The sequence below is a fragment of the Dipodomys merriami genome, unplaced genomic scaffold (assembly GCF_024711535.1).
Source record: "Dipodomys merriami isolate MVZ:Mamm:240054 unplaced genomic scaffold, mDipMer1.0.p SCAF_263, whole genome shotgun sequence".
In the NCBI taxonomy this organism is placed as follows: Eukaryota; Metazoa; Chordata; class Mammalia; order Rodentia; family Heteromyidae; genus Dipodomys; species Dipodomys merriami.
The window spans coordinates 53889-74061 of NW_027204082.1; the positions used below are offsets into that span (position 1 = coordinate 53889).

Genomic DNA, 20173 nt, shown 5'->3' on the forward strand with positions numbered 1-20173 from the left:
GAGAATCTGCCTAACAAGGATGAAGCCATGAATTCAATGCCCAGTGCCATAATACTAGCACCCAAGAAATAGAAAAAGACAGAGAGGGAGAGAGATTAACATTTTGCCAAAATTGCTAATATTTGGCAAATGTAGATGGATGAGTATATATGCATTCTCTCTTCTTTCAGCTGTTCTATTCATTTGAAAATTCATTTTTAGACAAAAATTTTAAAAATATATATGCATGCACCTATAATCTAAAAATGTTCTAAGCAACATCTTCCATCTTCCCCAGAGAGAATAGTCTGTTGGGTGAATGTTAAAAGCCTTATGTGACCTTTAACCCTCATAAATTGCTGATGGTGTGTGACTGCACATTATTTTGTAAAAGCCATCCATTAACACTAACAGAAATGGATTATTAACTTTCAGTTAAACATGACAATAAAGGAAATTTAATAATTGTACAAGGGCTGATACTAATAAACCAGAAATCAGGCTATCTTTAGGATATATACTTGTACAATTATACCCATCACTTATTTACATCTCTCCAACTCAGAAGGGAAAATTTTATCCTTTCTCCTCTCCCAAATTCAAGCATTAAAAAAAAAATCAATGTAAGTCAGGTGCCAATGGCTTATACCTATAGTCCTAGCTATTCTTGACTCTGAGATCTGAGGATCACAGTTTGAAGCCAGCCTGGGCAAGATAGTCTGTGAAAGTCTTATCTCCAATTAACCATGAAAAAGCCTGATGTGGAGCTGTGGTTCAAGAGCACTAGCCTTGAGCACAAAAGCTCAGAGACAGCACCCAGGCCCAGAGTTCAAGCCCTAGGACCAGAAAAATAAAAATTTTAAAAATCAGTATGAAATATGTCATTATATGAATGTCTTTCTTTTTACCAGCATGTGATTATTATTTGATAGTGTATTAGAAAAGGACTTACTGAAAAGTATGTCTATGTAAGGCTGATCTAAACATACATTAGCAGCTTAGCATTCAGGATAATTTTGATGTTATTTGTGGGCCAGTTTAGATATGAAGAAAAGGAGACTGAGTGGTCTAATGATGTAAACTAAATATGCCACCCCATTCACAGACACAGGTTTCTCTCAAATCAAGCGCATTGAGAACCTGTACTTTTAACACAGCAGCTACAGCAATGATATACCAGAAGTGGTAGTCTCTTTACCATGCAATTGCAGAAGTGAGACTCTGAAACATTTTCCCAAGCCAACTAAATAAATTGCTCAGTGAAATAGATTTTTGTCTTCTAGAAGCCAATGGAGTTTACTCTGTCTCTTTCACTCAAGGCTAGAGCTCTACCACTTTGAGCCACAGCTCTACTTCCAGTTTTCTGGTGGTTAATTGTAGATAAGAGTCTCACAGACTTTCCTGCCCAGGCTGGCTACTCAGGAAGCTGAGGTCTGAGGATTACAGTTCCAAGCCAATCTGGGCAGAAAAGCCTACGAGACTCAAGTTCCAATTAACCAGAAACATGCCAGAAATGGAGGTATGCCTCAAGTGGTAGATAGAGTGCTGGCCTTGAGCAAAAACCCAAGCTTGAGCACAGACTCTGAGTTAAAGAGTACAGGAAACAACAAAAACCAAATAAACAAACAAACAAAAGGAAACTGCTCAATTGACCAACCTTGCAGAACATTTGGATGATGATAACATTCTTTCCAGTATTTTTTATATTGCCCGAATAGATTCCGTTGTTTGAAGAGTTTAACAAAGGTTATAAAATTTAATTAACTCAGAGAGAATGAAGAACACTAGAGAAGATTCTATTTTCTTTCATAATTGCAATCAATATGATAAAACTGTCCTCAAGCAGTCATTCCTGTCACATTAGCATATACAGTTAGTTTGAAGTCCCACATGATGTATTCTCCTGTGATTCCATGTTTCTTGCCTGTTAAGGTTAATAGAAAGGGCCTGCATTCATTAGAATAAAATTGTACTAAAAATATAATTTGACCCAATTAGTTAAGAGAAGTTCTGTCTGGTGTAAGTGGTAATTCCAGTTGGAAGCAGCAGAGGTAGTTGTTGGCACAGAAAATATGAACTACTAATTACTCATCCTTTAGTTTCTCACCTCATTTTAATTTCAAATGTGAACATTTTTATAGGTTATTGATCTTCTGTATTATAATTCTTTTCCTCTCTCCTTTTGCCCTTTGTTTAGCAAGAATGTTTTTTTCTGCTGGCCAACTCCATTGATTCTCTTTTTTACTCAGTTTTTAACTCTGAAATTGGGTCCTCAATTGCTATGACATAAATATTCCAGAATAGAAACTATTATAATCACAACACTTTATAAAATGACTGTTTCTTCTGATGTACTGTGAAAGGTGATAGGGGAAAAATAAAGATGAACATATATCTTCCCAAGCATAAGAGTTTAAGCCAAGTCTGTGGATAATGAATGCAAAACATTAACCTTTGCAAACACTTTAATACCATATTCTCTCATAAGAATATTTTAGGGCCATGGTGTCCTGAGATGAGACTCTGGTGCATTCTAAAAGAAAAGAAAAAATTTGTGTTGAACTCTTTGGCCGTTCTTTTGCCCCTCAGTCTAGGTGAGTTGCTTAACTATTCTTATCCTCAGTATCTCCAACAGAAGAACAAAGACAGTCATACAAACTGGAGCCATGTGGAATGTGAAATTTCTCTACTGTGCCTGCCAATTATATTTGCTCAATAAATTATTTTTTTTTTGTCTTTGAGGGTCTCCCAGCATCATATCACTTGTTTGGATTATCTAGACATTCTGCATCACAAGGGAATATAGCAAAGATAATTCTGGGCCAATGACCAGTGATAACTCTGGTTGCTACTATTAACATGCTGGCCTCAAAGGTGTGTGTATGTGTCCCTTAATCTCCTCACTTCTCATCTACTGCTGCTACCCTGAGAGTCACAAGAACCCAATGGCTCATTTCCAACTGAGTGGTCTTACATTTATAAAATTCCCCTAACTGAATACAGTTTGGTGATATCATATAGCCAAGGAAGTATCACAAAGCTGTTATGAATCAGAACATACCAGAGCACCTAAAAGGAGTAATCTAAATGGTAGCCTGAGAGCAAAACCAGGACCAATAATAAGAATAACAATTTAACACATCATTTTTCTGATATATGGGAAATCGAGTAAGATATCCTTAACGGGTTTCATTATGATGCTGGCATACATGCACATACTGTACTTTGAGCAAATTCACCCTGTCTATATTATTCTTTCTTAATTCCCCTTCTTTCTCTCCCCTCTTTTTTTTCAAAAAAGTCTTAGTGGGTTTTGTAATGTTGTTTTCATACATGTATATAATGTACTTCTATCATATTCATCCCTTCCTTTCCCCTTCCTTCTCCCTCTAGTCTCCCTGCAAATACTTCCCCCTTTTTTATATCATGTCATATTATTGCTAGTTATTTTTTTTTAGGTATAGTTCTGCCCTTAAGTGAAAATATGGTATCTGTCTTTCTGAGCTTGGCTTGACTTATCTTACTCAAATGAAGCAAGATTTCTCAGAGACAATGAGTAATTTTAATCAATTACTAATTACTTAACTACCATCAATTTAGTAAAAATTATGTTAAGACAATGCCAAAGAGATAGTGATTGTACTCTGTTAGAATTCTGACCCCTCAAGTGTCAGAATATAGGAGGATCATGAGTTGGAGATCAGCCTAGGCTTCACAGTGAGACCTTGTCTCAAAACTAAGTAGATCCAGACCACTTGGAAAATTAATCTCTCCTTCAAGCAGAAGGCATTGCTTGTCACTGAATAAAGGCATGACAAATTTAAAAAAAAAAAAAACTAAGTAGAGCTGGGTGCCAGTGGCTCACACCTATAATCCTAGCTACTCAGGAGGCTGAGATCTGAGGATTGAGGTTCAAAGCCAGCCCCATCAGGAAAATCCATGAGACTCTTATCTCAAATTAGCCATCAGAAACCCAGAAGTGGTACTGTGGCTCAAGTGGTAGATGTTCTCCTTGAGCTGAGGAGCTCAGGGACAGTGTACAGGTCCAGAGTTCAAGCCCCATGACTGACATAAAAAAAAAAAAAAGAAGAAGGAGAAGGAGAAGGAGAGGAGAAGGAGAAGAAGAAGAAAAGAAGGAGGAGGAAGAGGAGGAGGAGGGAGGAGAAGGAAACATTGAAGCCAGGCACTGGTGGCTCACTCCTTTAATCCTAACTACTTAAGAAGCTGAGATATAAATTACACAAAAACTTTATATAGGCTATATTTTAAAAAGCACTTTTAAAAATTTGATTGAAGTAAAAAAATTCAACAAATATTGAAAAAGCAAATGCTAATGATATTATAATATTTCAGAATATGTTTATCAAAAGCATATTTTTCTGGAGTTTTTTTTAATTAGCAATTTTTGTGTAACAAGGTAACATTTGACAGTACCAAATGTATGACCTAACTTTATGCTGTTGAACTAAGAGTATATTAAATCTAATAATTACTAGATTTCAAAATGACAAAATAGTTCAACTAAAGGTTGTATTGATTCCTTAGTTTTAAAATGTAATTCTGGTAATAATTTTAACCTTATTTAGTAAAGGGCTTAATTTGCTACCTAAAATTATCATTTCCAATTAGAAAGTCTTATTACAAATAATTGCAAATATTACAAATAGTAGCAAAAAATTACTCTGAAATGGGTAGAGGCAAAAACTGAGTAACCCTCCACTTGAGCAAGCCATCACATTTCAATATAATCTAATGAGTAGAGTGAATCAGAAATTCAGAATCATTGTCAACTGTCTCACTCCTTCCTGGCTCCACAGTGAAGCACAAAGATTGGATGGAACAGTGAGTATTTCAGGCAGGAGCCCAAGGTAATTTAAATTTCTATTGCTACATTTAGTCCTTGGCTTTAAACAAGCCAAAGAAGAACCCTTGGAAAAGTAATTTACTAAATCATGATACCAATCAAATCATGAGCAACCAAATTGCAATGTTTGGCTCTTCCTGGGTTCCTTTTGCATTGCTAAGACATTAAATAAGTCTGAGTGACAAATCAACATTTTGTTGTTGTTGTTGTTGTTTTTAAAGGAGTTCTGAGTGCTCTCTTGGCAAAGCCACGGATAGGGTATAGAGATAGGCTACTTTCTTATTTTTTAACTGGATAACTTATCAGAGTTTCCTTCTGGCTTAAATTGCCCTTGGAAAGATTACTTTTGGCTTCAAAAATCTCAGTCCACTAGATAATCAATTTGAGGAGGCTCCAGTAAACTTGTGAGACAGCTTAAATCAATGACCATCCAAAATGTTATAATTCCTAAGACAAGCTATCAGTGAAACAAAATGTCAGTAATCTGGGCAAAACAGTGGCAGGGAAGAATTTCCTAAGAAAAGAAATTGTTGTTCTTATTTCAAGGATCATTGTAATAATTAAGGACATGTACAGAACTTAGAGTAGTAATTAGTATAGTATTCTCACTCAGTAAATATTTCCCTATTTCTATGATTGTCCATATCACTATATTCAATACTATTACATAGCAGAAAAGCAATACATTTTAAATGATTGTTAAATATAAATGTATCATTTTCTTTGCTTTGTTAGATACTACAATTCAAATTTAAGATTCCAAATGGAAAAGCGAGGTTCCACTATATTTAAAATTTTTGAAAATAATTGTTGTAGAAGACAGTAAATATTTTTTTTTGGTCGGTCGTGGGGCTTGAACTCTGGGCTTGGGCATTGTCCCTCTACTCTACTGGTTTTCTATTGGTTTTATGGGAGATAAGAGTCTCATGGACTTTCCTACCCGGGCTGGCTTTGAACCATGATCCTCAGATCTTGACCTCTTGAGTAGCTAGGATTACAGGCATGAGCTACCGGCGCCCAGCAATAATTTATTTTTTAAAGAGCATTAGTGTGAGCCAGGCACTGGTGGCACATGCCTGTAATCCTAGCTACTGAGAAGGCTGAGATCTGAGAATCATAATTCAAAGTCAGCCCTGGCAGGAAAGTCCATGAGACTCTCATCTCCAATTAACCACCAGAAAACCAAAAGTGGAGCTGTGGCTCAAAATGGTAGAGTGCTAGCCTTGAGTGAAAAGCTCAGGGACAGTGCTGCATGACTGACAAAAAGAAAAAAAAAAAGGATAGTGTGATCATCAGAGTGATCCACTCTACTGAGCCCTGATCAACTCTAAGAGGCCATTCCTCTCCCATTTTTTTCACTTGGCTTCTGGCATTCTCTTTCTGCCTCACTCAATCACCTGTTCAGTCTTCTTTGCCATTTCTTCATCAAACCCCCAACATCTGAATTTTCAAATACCACAGGGTTCATTCTTCAATCCCATCTTAGAATCCCATTACTAAATGATTTCATTTTATCACATTTTTTTAAGTAAAACCTACAGTCTGATGATTATCAGATTGTGTTTCTAGCCCTGATCTTTCCCTATGAAATCTACCCTCATGATTTTTCCTCATGAAATCTACTAGTTCTTGATATTTCCACTTACATGTCTCATAGTCATTTTAAGCTCACATCCAAATGAAACTTTCCATTATTTGTCACATCACTAGCTTTCCCTCACGGCCTTTCCACTTTCAACAAATGACAACGCCAGTCTTGATGAGTCCAAAAAATTTAGTCATTTTTATCCTGTTTATTTTATCTATTTTTAGAAATTACATATCCAATCATTAGCAGATATTAGGCCTTGCTTCTAATTACACCTGAAATTTGATCACTTTCTCAATCTTCTACACTGTTATTCAAATTCAATTCTTACATCTGGGTATTTATCTGAATGAAGGGTCAACAAACTTTATGCAGGACCCAGAATAAATAAATTAGGCTTTAAAGGGGAGAGACAGAGAGAGAGAGCCTCATTACAACTTGCAGCTCAGGTCTGCTGTTGGTGGTAGAAAGCAGCCATAGACACAATAGTTAAATGAATGCATGTGGCCGTATTCCAACAAAGCTTGATATACAAACATGTATTGAGCCAGATTTTGCCTTCGGGTCTTATTTTGCTGACTCCTGATTTAGATTACTGCATCCCTCATCGATTATTACCCTTGTTTCTACTCTTACTCCTAAAATGGAGATACAGATCAAAGGGATAACCTTGGATAACAGGGAAGAAGATGAGTAGGTATGTAGATACTTTGGTGTAAGCAGAAAAAGGAGATAGCTAACAGCTGTTTTTCCAAGCACCAGCTGTAAAGCATGAAGGGGAAAGTTGGGTGGAGTTGTGAATACAATCACTTCATCCATCCCAATATTCTTCCTCCACTCCATCCTGCAAAAGACATTTACTCTGCTCTGGACACGTATTCAGTCTGTGTGTGTGTGTGTGTGTGTGTGTGTGTGTGTGTGTGTGTGTGTGTGTGTGTGTGTGTGTGTGTGTGTGTGTGTGTGTGTGTGTCTGTCTGTCTGTCTGTCTGTCTGTCTGTCTGTCTCTCTCTCTCTCTCTCTCTCTCTCTTCATTCTGGAAGACTCCTTACCTCTGCCAAATTCTGTCCAAATTCAGCTTAGATAGTATTAATACCAAAATGACTTCACCAACTTGCTTGACTTGGATTCAGAAACTCTAAGCTCCCATTAACACCTGGATCAGACTCTCAATCCCTATTTGTCCCGAAGTCATCTTGTGACTTGTAAATTCACTGAGGAGGAAAAAAAAAAAAAGCAGTTTTCTTATTGGAAAGAAATAGTTTCCCTGAGAGAGACTAATGGTACTGGATTGAAAGCCCTGGCACAAGGACTCTGCAGAAGCAGAGGTTAACAAAGCCATATCAGAAGAGTGAGCCCATGAGGATAGTTAAAGATCTAAACAATCCAAAGATTAGTTCAGTCAAGATCCTATCAGGAAAGAGTGCATAATCACACTAAAATAAAATAATTGAGTTTATATGCAAAAAAGAGGTTGGTTTATAGGGGAACTATAGTACATTCCAAGACAAAAAAATAAACTAAATCTAGGAGAAGAGTCATAATATTGAAAGAGAATGGATTAGAAACCCAAAGAAAAGGGATCCATGCGGACTTAAGTGAACGGTGACATACTATTCTTAGCACCAATGGCTAAACACAAGCCTTGGGATTTAATTGAAGCTGTAGGCCAGGCAAGGAGGACAAGGGTAATCATATGGAGATGATTTCAAGTGAAACAGTCCAGGACAAAGTCTGGAAAGGAAGACAGGGAAACAACTACTCTGCCCTTATTTTTTTCTTCTTCTTTTCCTTCACTTGGGGCTTGAGCTAAATCCAACAGGAAGCAAGAAAGTAATGATGGGAATGACAATGATGTGGTCCAAAGATTTTCCAGCTCAGGCAGAGTGAGTCTGGAGAGACAACTGGAAGATATCCCATGTAAAGGCCTGTGTTGAAAAGATCAAATTTATGCTGACAAGACATACCTTTACCTGCTTGCTTCAATGAGCAGACACAACTTTTTTCAGAGAGGGAGAAAACCAGACAGTAAAAACGTGGTTGATAAATAAATGACCTAAACAAGAACAAATAATAAAACTGTGGTAGAGTTTTGAGATTCAAGTTGAATGCAATTATTTGTTCTAAGTGATGAAAAAACAGTTAAGAATATGGTAGCAGGTCAAGTTCTTCAGCAAAATGAAAGCACCTGAAAAGGGAAGGGCTCAAAAACAGAGGTTAGGAAAACAAAGGAATTAGGTATGTTTAGTCTGGAGGGCTATATTGAATGATGTAATAGTCCTGGTTTGAAATGCTTCCAGGAAGAAAAAGGATTAGATCTTTTATGCATGGTATTGTAGAGAGATTTAGAGCAAGTGAAAGTTTGAGAAAGGGATGTGATGCAACAGATTCAAGAGTTTCTAATTATCAGAGCACAAATAGTCTTGACAGAGCAGATGTCCTGGGCTTGAATGTAGAGGTGGGCTGGGGAGGAGGATGGAGTAGGGAAGAGAAAGGTAGTATAGAGATAATTTCAAGCATCAGAAGGACATCAAACCATATAAACTTTAAGTCTACTAGGGGATTCTAAGATTAACCTTCATAAAAAAATAATTATGATAGCACTACAAACCAGAAGAGAAAATTAAATAAGGCTTATGAAAAGTTAAATACAATGACAATACTAAACTTTTGTCATTGCTTCAGCATTCACTTTTTTTCTGTCATCTTTCATTTCAGAAATGAATTTATATGAAGCAAATCCATAAGGGAGAGCAATAGAGGTGAAAAAAATCTCACAGAAAAGGCAAGTGGTTTGACTAGTAAACTCATTGGGTTGAGACAAGTGTGAAAACTCATTACAACCTGAATTTCTCACACGTCTCAGTTTCTCCTCTCTTTTAAACTTCCTAATAGAAAAAGTTGATTTCACATTATTGGAACCTCCACTATTTGCCCTCACTTCCATCAAAAAATAAATAAATAAATTAGCGAATCCTCCTTTCCCACATTTATTTTAATCTAAAGTGTTGTGATCCCTCAGGATTTATTTTTATGGTTTCTCAAAAGACCAAATCTTGGAAAGCTCATTCTTAAACCCATGGAGAATATGCTTCTTTCTACTTTATTTGGACAGGTAAATTGAGAAGGAATGGGATTTGATTTAATACCTGTTAACTTCTGTAGACTATGTATTAAAGGTGTTGAAGAAAAAAAAAAAGTACTGCCTTGAACTTCTACTTGGTTTATGTTTGAAAGTAATAGTGTTGACCATTGTATTTGTTACTTGCATACTAATTATACTAAAAAATAACCTCATCAAATTTTTATCAGAGATATGCTTTTGTTTCTCTAATATGACAGTTTGTCCTCAGAGCAGGGAAAATATTTTATTAAATTCTAATTTTTTTTTTTTGTCGGTCGTGAGGCCTGAACTCTGGGCCTGGGCACTGTCCTTCAGCTTTTCAGCTGTAGACTAGCGCTCTACCACTTGAGCCTCAGCCCCAGTTCCAGCTTTTTCTCCTTATGTGGTGCTGAGGAATCAAACCCAGAGCCTCATGCATGCAAGGCAAGCACTCTACCACTGAGCCATCTTCCCAGCCCCCTATTGTATTAAATTCTAAATCTGACAAATCATAAGAAAAACATTTTACTTGTGATTTGTGATAGTGATACATTGAGCACATCCTTTATGACAGAGTCTTTGTACATATTTTTCTGTTAAAATTTTTTAAATATTGTTCTTTGATGACGTATAGAGGGGTTATAGTTACACAAGTCATGTGAAGAGTACAATTATTTTTGGACAGTGTTACCCTTTCCCTTGCTCTCTTTCAGTTTTTTCTTCCTGCCCACTCCCAAATTGTTTTTCTTACCTTTTTTTTTTTTTTTTTTTTTTTTTAAACTTCTTAGTGGGCTCATGGCATAACTGTAATCCTAGCTACTTAGGAAGCTGAGATCTGAGGATCATGGGTTGAGGCCAACTCAGGCAGGAACATTATTTATAATAGTCCAAAATTGGAAATTTTAACTAACTCATAAGTATATAAATAAAATGCAATATATAGGTATATATCTATCTATTGATACATATGTATCTATTACATTTTACATATACATCTATATATTGATAAATTTATATCCATACAGTAGAACATTACTGCAGCATAGATGAGCCTGAAATCTTTATACAAAGTAAAACAAGTCAGACATGAAAAACAAGCTGCATATGATGGAATTTGCATGAAATGTCCAAAAGAGGAAAAAATCACTAATGACATAGAGATTGGGGATAGAAATGTTCTAGAATTAGATGGTGGTTGTTATGACTTTAATATGAAATGACCCCCAGGGACTCGTATATTGAACATTTGGTTCCCAGCCAGTACCATTACTTGGAAGTTTCTGGATACTTTAGGATATCATACCTACCTGGAGGAAGCAGGTTACTGGGGGCATGCTTTTGAGGGTTATTTCTGGTCCCTAGTTCATTCCTTTCTGCTTTCAGGCCTCTGCGCCACCACAGCCTATCTACCATAATCGGCTGAAACATGAGCTATATAAATCTTTGTTCTTTTAAACTGTTATATCAGGCATTCTATCACACTGACAAGAGAGCTACTGCAGTGCTGATGGGTATATAACCTACCAATACAGCACCAAGAAGAGGTGAGTTTTTTTTTTTTATTGTAAAGATACTATACAGAGGGTTACAGTTACATGAGTGAGGTAATGAGTGCACTTCCTTTCGAACATTGTTACCCCCTCCATTGTTTTCCCCCTACCATCCCCTCCCTCCCTACCTTCCCCGAGGTTCTTTTTTTTTTTTTTTTTGATTGTGATTAAGTGATTACATAATTTCCGGAATTTCACAGTATTGTGGGATAATGATGCTCATTTAAAGTCACAAGTTCATTCTAACTTTCCTGGAGCAAATTGTCTATCACAGTCTGTAACATATAACGGTGTTCACATGTTATACACCATACATGTGATCAGCAGCATGGGACTATTTAGTAGTGGTTCAACCAGATGAGTGGGAGTTCTTTGTTTCTTAAGTTCTGTTAGTTTTGTTGTATCACCTAACATTTTGGATTTAGCATCCACTTATCAGGGAGACCATGTACCGTTTGTCTCTTCGCTCTTGGCTTACCTCGCTCAACATGATTCCTTCTAGCTCCATCCATTTCCCTGCAAATGCCATTATTTTGTCATTTCTAATGGCTCCATAATATTCCATTGTGTATAGATACCACAATTTTTGGTTCCATTCATCTGTGGTGGGGCATCTGGGTTGTTTCCATATCCTAGCTATTGTGAACAGTGCTGCAATAAACATGGAGGTACATGTGTCCTTGTATATTGATTCCTGTTGTTCAGGGTAGATGCCCAGAAGTGGTATGACTGGGTTGTAAGGGAGGTCAATCTTTAGCTTTCTAAGGACCCTCCAGACTGCTTTCCAAAGTGGTTGTATAAGTGTACATTCCCACCAGCAGTGTAATAGGGTTCCTAGAAGAGGTGAGTTTTTTAGCATGTGACTTGTACTATAATGTGTAAAGAAAAATATTGTATGTATTAATGTGTGAGTACAGGTATTTTTGTAGGACAAAATCCGAGGATTTGGGGGTCAAAAATCATATGCAGGGCTGGGAAGGTGGCTCAGTGGTAGAACACTTGCCTTGCATGCATGAGGCCTGGGTTCGATTCCTCAGCACCACATAAGCAAAAAAGAAAACGCCGGAAGTGGCGCTGTGGCTCAAGTGGTAGAGCGCTAGCCTTGAGCTGAAGAGCTGTGGGGCAGCTTCCAGGCCTAGAGTTCAGGCCCCACGACCGGACCCCCCAAAAAAAAAAAATCATATGCAGTCGGGTGCTGGTGGCTCATGCCTTAATCCTTATCTACTCAGGAGGCTGAGATCTGAGGATCAAGGTTCAAAGCCAGCCCAGGCAAGAAAGTCCATGAGACTTATCTCCAATAAACTACTAGAAAATCAGAAGTGGCTCTGTGGATCAAGTGGTAGAGCACTAACCTTGAGCTGAAGAGCTGAGGGACAGCACCCATGCCCACAGTTCAAGCCCCACAACTGACCAAAAAAAATGCAATTTAATGTATAATTTAGATAGATTTTGCTGAATTCTTTCCCAGATTGCATACCAATTTATTTTTCTATTAACACACACAAGAGGGCTTGTTTCTGCATAGACTTGCCAGTGGAGTATGTTGTCAAACATTTAGTTTTGGCAGAATGATAGATTAAAAACAACAACAACAACAAAAAACAGTATCTCAATACAGTATAAATTTTCTGCTTTCTCATGAGTAAAATTGAGCTTTTCCCCTTATTTCCTATTTTTTTTTAAAAAAAAAAAAAGCACATTTAACCCATTGGAAATGCTCACTTGTATGTCATATTTGTTATATAGGATTCTGTAATTCTTATGGCAAGCCAGAGCTTGCTCTGTTTCCAGCCCTCTCAATCAACCCCAATTTCAGCTCTACCCTACAGTTTAGTGTATAATTATTCAAATTAGCAATGAGTCTCTTTGGCAACAAATTAAACCTCTGTAGAAAATGAACCAAGTGCCATAAAAAGAAAATAGAAGCTGAATGTTTAGCTTTTGAATCTGAGCTTTTGAAAACCAAACAAAAGAATACAGCCTCTCCAAATCACTGCTTACCCTATAATCTTTGGATCCTGACATCTGATCTTCCCAGGATTAAATTAATGGCATGTAGTTCTTCTAGCAAGAAAACACTATTCATTCTAGAAACACATTTATTTTCATAGCTCCTTCCATCACTGAAGATTAATCCACCATCTGTGTAATAACTTGGATGACAAACGTGCCCATTTTCTGGGTGGAAAAAAACAGATTCATATGAGAATTCCCAAGTGGAGATCAATTATAAGGCTGCCTGCCAATCACATTTGGCAGATCCAATTTTCAGTAGAAGTGGTTGAAACTCAACAATTTTAAAACAAACAATTTAAATCTAATCTAGCGTTAAGTACCTCCAACTTCTGAGTAGATATGTGACTTAGTAGTTTAGTTTAGTTGAGTGTTCCTCCTAGTGGCATTTTCTTCAACTAAATCTGAAATCTTTTTTTTTTTTGGGGTCCGGTTGTGGGGCCTGAACTCTGGGCCTGGGCGCTGTCCCTCAGCTCTTCAGCTCAAGGCTAGTGCTCTACCACTTGAGCCATAGCGCCACTTCCAGCTTTTTTCATTTTGCTTATGTGGTGCTGGGGAATTGAACCCAGGGCCTCAGTCATGCAAGGCAAGCGCTCTACCACTGAGCCACCTTCCCAGCCCCATAAATCTGAAATCTTAAGTCTCTGAATTTTATAGCTGTCATTCAAGATCATAGAAACAATGAAAGCCAGAGCTGGAATGATAGTGAGATAAACATTTCTGGAGCATAACTATATGCCAGGCTCTGTTCTAAGAACTTTAGGAATGATAGCTCATTTGACTTCCACAGTGGCTTATGAAATATGGTTTATAACTGTTTCCTCTTACTTAGGAAAAGAAAACAAAGCATTAGAGATTAAACAATAGGAAGTGGCGCTGTGGCTCAAGTGGCAGAGCACTAGCCTTGAGCTGAAGAGCTGAGGGACAGGGCCCAGGTCCAGAGTTCAAGCCCCATGACTAGATAAAAAAAAAGAAAAAAGATTAAACAATGTGCCTAAGATCACCTAGCAAATAACAGAGTTAAGATTTTTAATCTTGAATGTCTGTTCCTATTGACTGTGTCCCAAACTTCTACTGTACATTAAACCTCTGGAACAATCTAATCCAACATCCATGTTATTTGTTTGCTTGTTTGCTTTTTGCAATGCTGAGATCTAACTAAGGGCTTCATGCTAGGAACAGCAAACTAGCATGTACATGCTGCATCCCCAGGCTTTCAACATTCATTTTGGGATCAAAGAATCTGAGATTCAGAGATGTATAGTGCTCCCTCTTTTGGGTATAATAGTACATAAAGGAGAATGTTTCAGACTTACATGAAATATTACTGTCATTATTATTCTTTGGCAAGAGAGGATTTGACTTCAGGGCTTCATGCTAGCTAGGCAGCTAGGCACTCTACATTTGAAGTATGTCGCCAGCCGTTTTTTGGTTTTTTAATTACCTTTAAGTGGAATAAAATACTTTTGCCCAGGTAGGTCTGCACTGTGATTCCCTGATATATACCCTATATAGCTGAGATGACAGATATTGTTTGAATTAGAATCTTACTAACATTTTGTCTGGGTGGGTCTCAAACTGCAATCCTCTGGATCTCTCCCTCCCAAAGTAGCTGGAATTGTGAGTTTAACTCATTGTGCTTGGTTTTTTATATGAATTATACATCATCCCAGTCAGGATGAGTTCAGAGAAATGGCAGCATAACTTATTTTTAATAATTTTAAGTGAAATTGTGTTCCATGAAATATGTGGGGCATATTTACACAAAGAAATTATTCATTGTTAGCTGGGAATAATCATACATGCCTATAAGCACTCAGATGGTAGAGGCAGGAGGATAGAATGTTCAAGGCTACCCTGTGCTACATAGTGAGTTTATGGTCAGCCTGGCTTACATAGCTCAAAATATTATGTCCATTTTCCAGCAGACAAGATTAAGTAATATGTTCCAAACAATTGTCGACCCTATTTGATGTTGCCATTGTTGAATATGGTAGGTACTAACCAAATGTAGCCACTTAAGTGAAAATGACATACAATTGAGTTTCACAATTATAAGCTACATTTCAAAAGCCCATGTCTACCATAAAATGGTTCTATCAGGTTCAGGGCTATGTGACCCATGCTGTTGCACAGGGTCCCAAGATTAAGTGGCCCATGCCTTGCTGGTAGTGTCATGAAAGTCTAACGTACCTTGCATTTGCATTTTGCACTGGGTCTAGAAAATTATGCACCAAGTCCTGATGACAGAAAGTTTTATTAGTTATAACCTAAGAGGTTATAACTGCAACAGATCTTACTGAAGGAGGGTTTGAACTCAGCAGTACTGCCAATAGCTCCTCCTGTCTAGAGTAAAAATACTTTGTCCAACTTCCCCGCCCCATCAGGGATCAACAAAATAGAAACTTTTACACAGGATTTGTATTATATGCAGTGTAGTCAAGTCCTGATCCCTCTTTCTCTGCCATTTGTTTGTTTGGTTTTTTTTGATACTAGGGCTTGAACTCTGGGCCTTGCGTACTACCACTTGAGCCCCAACCATTTCACTGTTTACTTGGAGATGGAGTCTCTCAGACTTTTCTAGTTGGCTGTTTTTGAAGCACAATTCCCCAGAGCATCTAGAATTATAGATGTGAGGCACTGATGTCCTGCTTGAGGCTGCTCTTGCCCCATTTCATGCTCATATATGCACTGTAACTCACATGATATTGCCCAAAAGTCTCTCCTAAAAAAATAAATAAAACCAAACCAAACAACTAACATTGACATTGTATTCAAACTCAGTCTTCCATTGCCTGAAAACTCTCAGTGATGAGCATCGAGCCATTTGACTAGACTCATAGCTGCCCCATCAACTCCAATAATCAAAATATGCTGACTCATCTCAATTACAGCATGGCTTATGCTTTTATCTTCCTAGGCCATGAAGTTTCCACAATTAGAGGACAAGTGGAAATCTTAAGCCGGAAATCCTATCTCAGGGTCTTCACTTGTCAGCTTATGAAATAAACTTAATTCCATATATCTACAACTTTTAGAGAGGCCTGGAGTTAGTCTTCCTGATGTGGTTTTCTTGAGGTGTATTGCTTAGGAAGCTACCATTTGTCAAAGGGTACATTAGGGATGTAAATTTTGAGTTTATCTCAGAGGGTATTGGGAAATGCATAATGAAACCACCACAAATCCTGTGCCTTATGGGAAAACTCTATGACAGCAAATACCAAGATGATCATGAAAATCAAGTGGTAATTAGCTCCATTGGCTAAATAATTAAGTGAGCCAAAAATACTGTTTAACAAATAAAATTTTAGATATTTAATATTAAAGTAATTGTACAAGTTTCAGAATAGCTTTGAGAATATGAAAGTGCTGGCTTGAGGGTAGTTCTCTGTATAATGGGAAGGGAAAAGCAGCAATAAATGGTGTAAAAAGCACATTAAAAGCTGCACATGGGGCTGGGAAGGTGGCTCAGTGGTAGAGCTCTTGCCTTGCATGCCTGAGGCCCTGGGTTTGATTCCTCAGCACCACATAAGCAAAAAGAAAAAAGCCGGAAGAAGCGCTGTGGCTCAAGTGGTAGAGCTCTAGCCTTGAGCTGAAGAGCTGAGGGACAGTGCCCAGGCCCAGAGTTCAGGCCCCACGACCAGACCCAAAAAAAACAAAAAAAGCTGCACATGTTTCATAAATCCATACTTTCTATTAAGTATGCCAATGGGTGCTCATATTTAATGTCGTACTTGAGTCTTTATTAATTAAAATATTGTTTCTTTAGCATTTGTGTGATTGAATATCATAGAGCATTAGGCTAGAATCAACACAGCATATTTTTGCCTTCCAAATGATTGAAACCTGAGTTTTTAATCATTATGTTATTCCTAACATAAAGAATTGTTGTATATTTACAATCATTCCTTCCTAATAGTAGTCTATATTTGTTACTACTATATATAGTAGTCTATATTTGTTACTACTATATATAGTAGTCTATATTTGTTACTTTGCTCATTCACCTAAATGTTTACCTATTTTTGGCTACGGTAGCTAGGTACCGGAGTTACAAAGGGAAATAGCACACGATCTCTGTCTTTAAGAACATTACAGTCTGGATGGAAGAGACATATTTGTAAACAGATAATTACCATTAATTCTTACAACCTGGATAAATGTATAAAAGACTTTGGTGGAACATGAGAAGGGGGAATGAACACATAGGAAAGATACACCTGCAAATCTATATTCATCAAAGTCTTGCTTATGGTAGCCAAGCTGTGGAATCAGCCAAATGCCCAGAACTAGTGAATAGAAAATGTATGTGTGTATGTGTATGTCTTTTTATTACTCTCTCTCTCTCTTTCTCTGTACTAAGGACTCAGGGCAAACAGTTTACCAACTGAGCCACATCCTTAGTCCTATTGCTTTTAGTTTGTTTTTCAGACAGAACCTTGTGTAAATTATTCTAGTAGCTAGGATTACAGATATGTACAACCATGCCTTGCTTCTTTTTCCAGTTCTTTATTAGACTAAGCCTTATTCAAAACATTTTAAAAATGTGATATACTTTGTCCTAAGCAGATATGCATGAATATATCTCCAATTTTTTCTAAATATTGACATACAAAACTTTTAAGTATCTCTGTCTTTATTTGACTTGCTTCCATTATTCTACTGAGTGCTTTTAATACTTTGTATATATGTTTACAGATCTTTTTCTGTTTATTTTCCTTTTCTTGCCAGTCCTGGGGCTTGAATTCAAGGCCTGAGCACTGTCCCTGAGCTTCTTTTTGCAATCTTCCACTTCAGCCACAGTGCTACTTCTGTCTTTTTCTGTTTATGCGATACTGAGAAATCAAGCCCAGGGCTTCATGCATGCTAGGCAAGCGCTCTACCACTAAGCCACTTTCCCAACCCTCTTTGTTCATTTTCATCTACGCATATAGATGTACATTTGTGTGTATATATGTATATATAAATATACTTACATACAAATGAGAAAATAAATATTGTTCTCCAATTTGTTTTTTTTTAACTTACCAGTTCATCACAGGCATTGTTTCATTCTATATTAAAATCCAAAATTTGGGATGACTATATTTTAGCCAATTCCATATGGTTAGAAATTCATAATTTTCTCCCAAGTTTTCACTCTTATAAATGCTAGCATGAACACCCATTAACATCTTTATGTACATGTAAAGTATTTCTTTAGACTATAAATATAACTAAGAGTGAAATAGTTAAAGATGATGATAACTACTGCCATATATTCTTACCAACCCATGTAGCAATATGTACTCCTTACCAGCTTGTTAGAGGAAGGTCTGTTTCCCCACACATTAACCAAATAAGAATATTGTAAAGAGATAAACATTTTGATTATCAGTTGGCAGAAACCTTACATTTCTATTTCCCTGACTTGGGGTGAGATCAAGAATCTTCCATATGGGCTGGGAAGGTGGCTCAGTGGTAGAGTGCTTGCCTTCCATGCCTGAGGCCCTGGGTTCGATTCCTCAGCACCACATAAGCAAAAAGAAAAAAGCCGGAAGTGGCGCTGTGGCTCAAGTGGTAGAGCCCTAGCCTTGAGCTGAAGAGCTGAGGAACAGCGCCCAGGCCCAGAGTTCAGGTCCTACGACCGACAAAAACAAAACAAAACAAAACAAAAAAAACACATTTATTTAAGAGACAGAGTGTTGGTTGAAAGAACTCATCATTAACAGACAGATCTAAAAGAAAAAATAATGTAAAAAAAGAAAAAATAATGTAAAAATAAGAGAAGAATTTTTCTAATGAACAGGAAAAAAGTAAAGAAAGGTAGATGAAAATATATAGCTCGATGTTCAAGTGATTGCTAGCTTGAGGTAATGCTCAGTACTACCAAAAAAAGTATATTTCTATATACAGAGTTATTTACACATTTCAATCTGCATTTACATTATTTTTTGAAAATTATATATTAAACATATAAGACGTTCATTTATGGAACACAGTAGAATCTGAACCCATGTGTGATAATTTCCAAGTGACGATTACTAATTACACCCCTGTCCTGGAATAATAACACCCCTGTCTTGAAAACCTGAATTTCACAATGCAGCACTATTTCAACCTTCTGATATTACTTTATCAAGAAAAAAATCATCCCTTTTTATAGAATAGCAACTTCAGACAGTAGAAAGGTTATATGTCAGATATTTCACTACCAGTTATTTATTGTTTCTTTTTTTACTTGATTATCGAGGTAGTTTTAAATGGGAGTTGGGCAGTTCTAGTTCCCTTTTCACTGGACTAAATATGTAACCCTGACCTCATTTTCTTAGACTTTAAATCTATCTATGCTAAATTTTAGACAAGGAGGAGTCTTTCTTGGATCATGATACTTTTTTTGTGTGCCAGTCTTGGAAATTGAACTCAGGGCCTAGGCACTGTCCCTGAGCTTTTGTGTCAAGGCTAGCACTCTATCACTTGAGCCACAGCTTCACTTTTACCATTATGGTAGTTAATTAAAGACTCTCATAGACTTCCTTGCCTAGGCTAGCTTTGAATTGTGATCCTCAGATCTCAGTCTCCTGAGCAGCTATGAGTATAGGTGTGAGCCACCAGTGCCTAGCCATGATACTCTTTTAATGGATGTATCAGCTTCTTAGATTTGCTATTACCTTCATAAAACTGCAACAGAATTAACAATGATCAACATAGAAGAAAAGCAAAATAGCAGCACTGAATATTTCTACCAACATACTTCTGATATAAAACTAAAGGAATTGTTGAACTTCAAATAAATTTGTCTCTACCACAAGATAACGCTATTTCCTAAAGAACTTTATGCATGCTAAAATATGAAAAGTGGATTCATGGTGGGTATTTTTTGGTGGAGGGGTAGGTGCTTTACTATTCTAGTCACATCTCCAGATCTGTGTGTGTGTGTGTGTGTGTGTGTGTGTGTGTGTGTGTGTGTGTGTGTTGATATTGGGGCTTGCACTCAGGTCCTGGGTGCTGTCTCTTAGCATTTTTGCTCAAGGATAGTGCTCTACCACTTGTACCACAGCTCTACTTCCAGCTTTCTTGTGTTTGTTTGTTTGTTTTTT

The 20173-nt window shown here is 37.2% G+C and overlaps 1 long non-coding RNA gene across 4 annotated transcripts in view; it reads left to right on the forward strand.

The window, feature by feature from the left end:
* The window catches only part of LOC138837129 (uncharacterized), a 58961-nt gene that overhangs the window by 9100 nt on the left and 29688 nt on the right, over positions 1–20173 (forward strand). For 3 of the 4 annotated variants that reach the window (XR_011375195.1, XR_011375197.1, XR_011375196.1), the window contains exons 2-3: positions 9147–9213; positions 11000–11075. This is a non-coding gene — a long non-coding RNA (uncharacterized lncRNA). The remainder of the gene's footprint in view (positions 1–9146; positions 9214–10999; positions 11076–20173) is intronic. The other variant, XR_011375198.1, reaches the window with a different exon arrangement.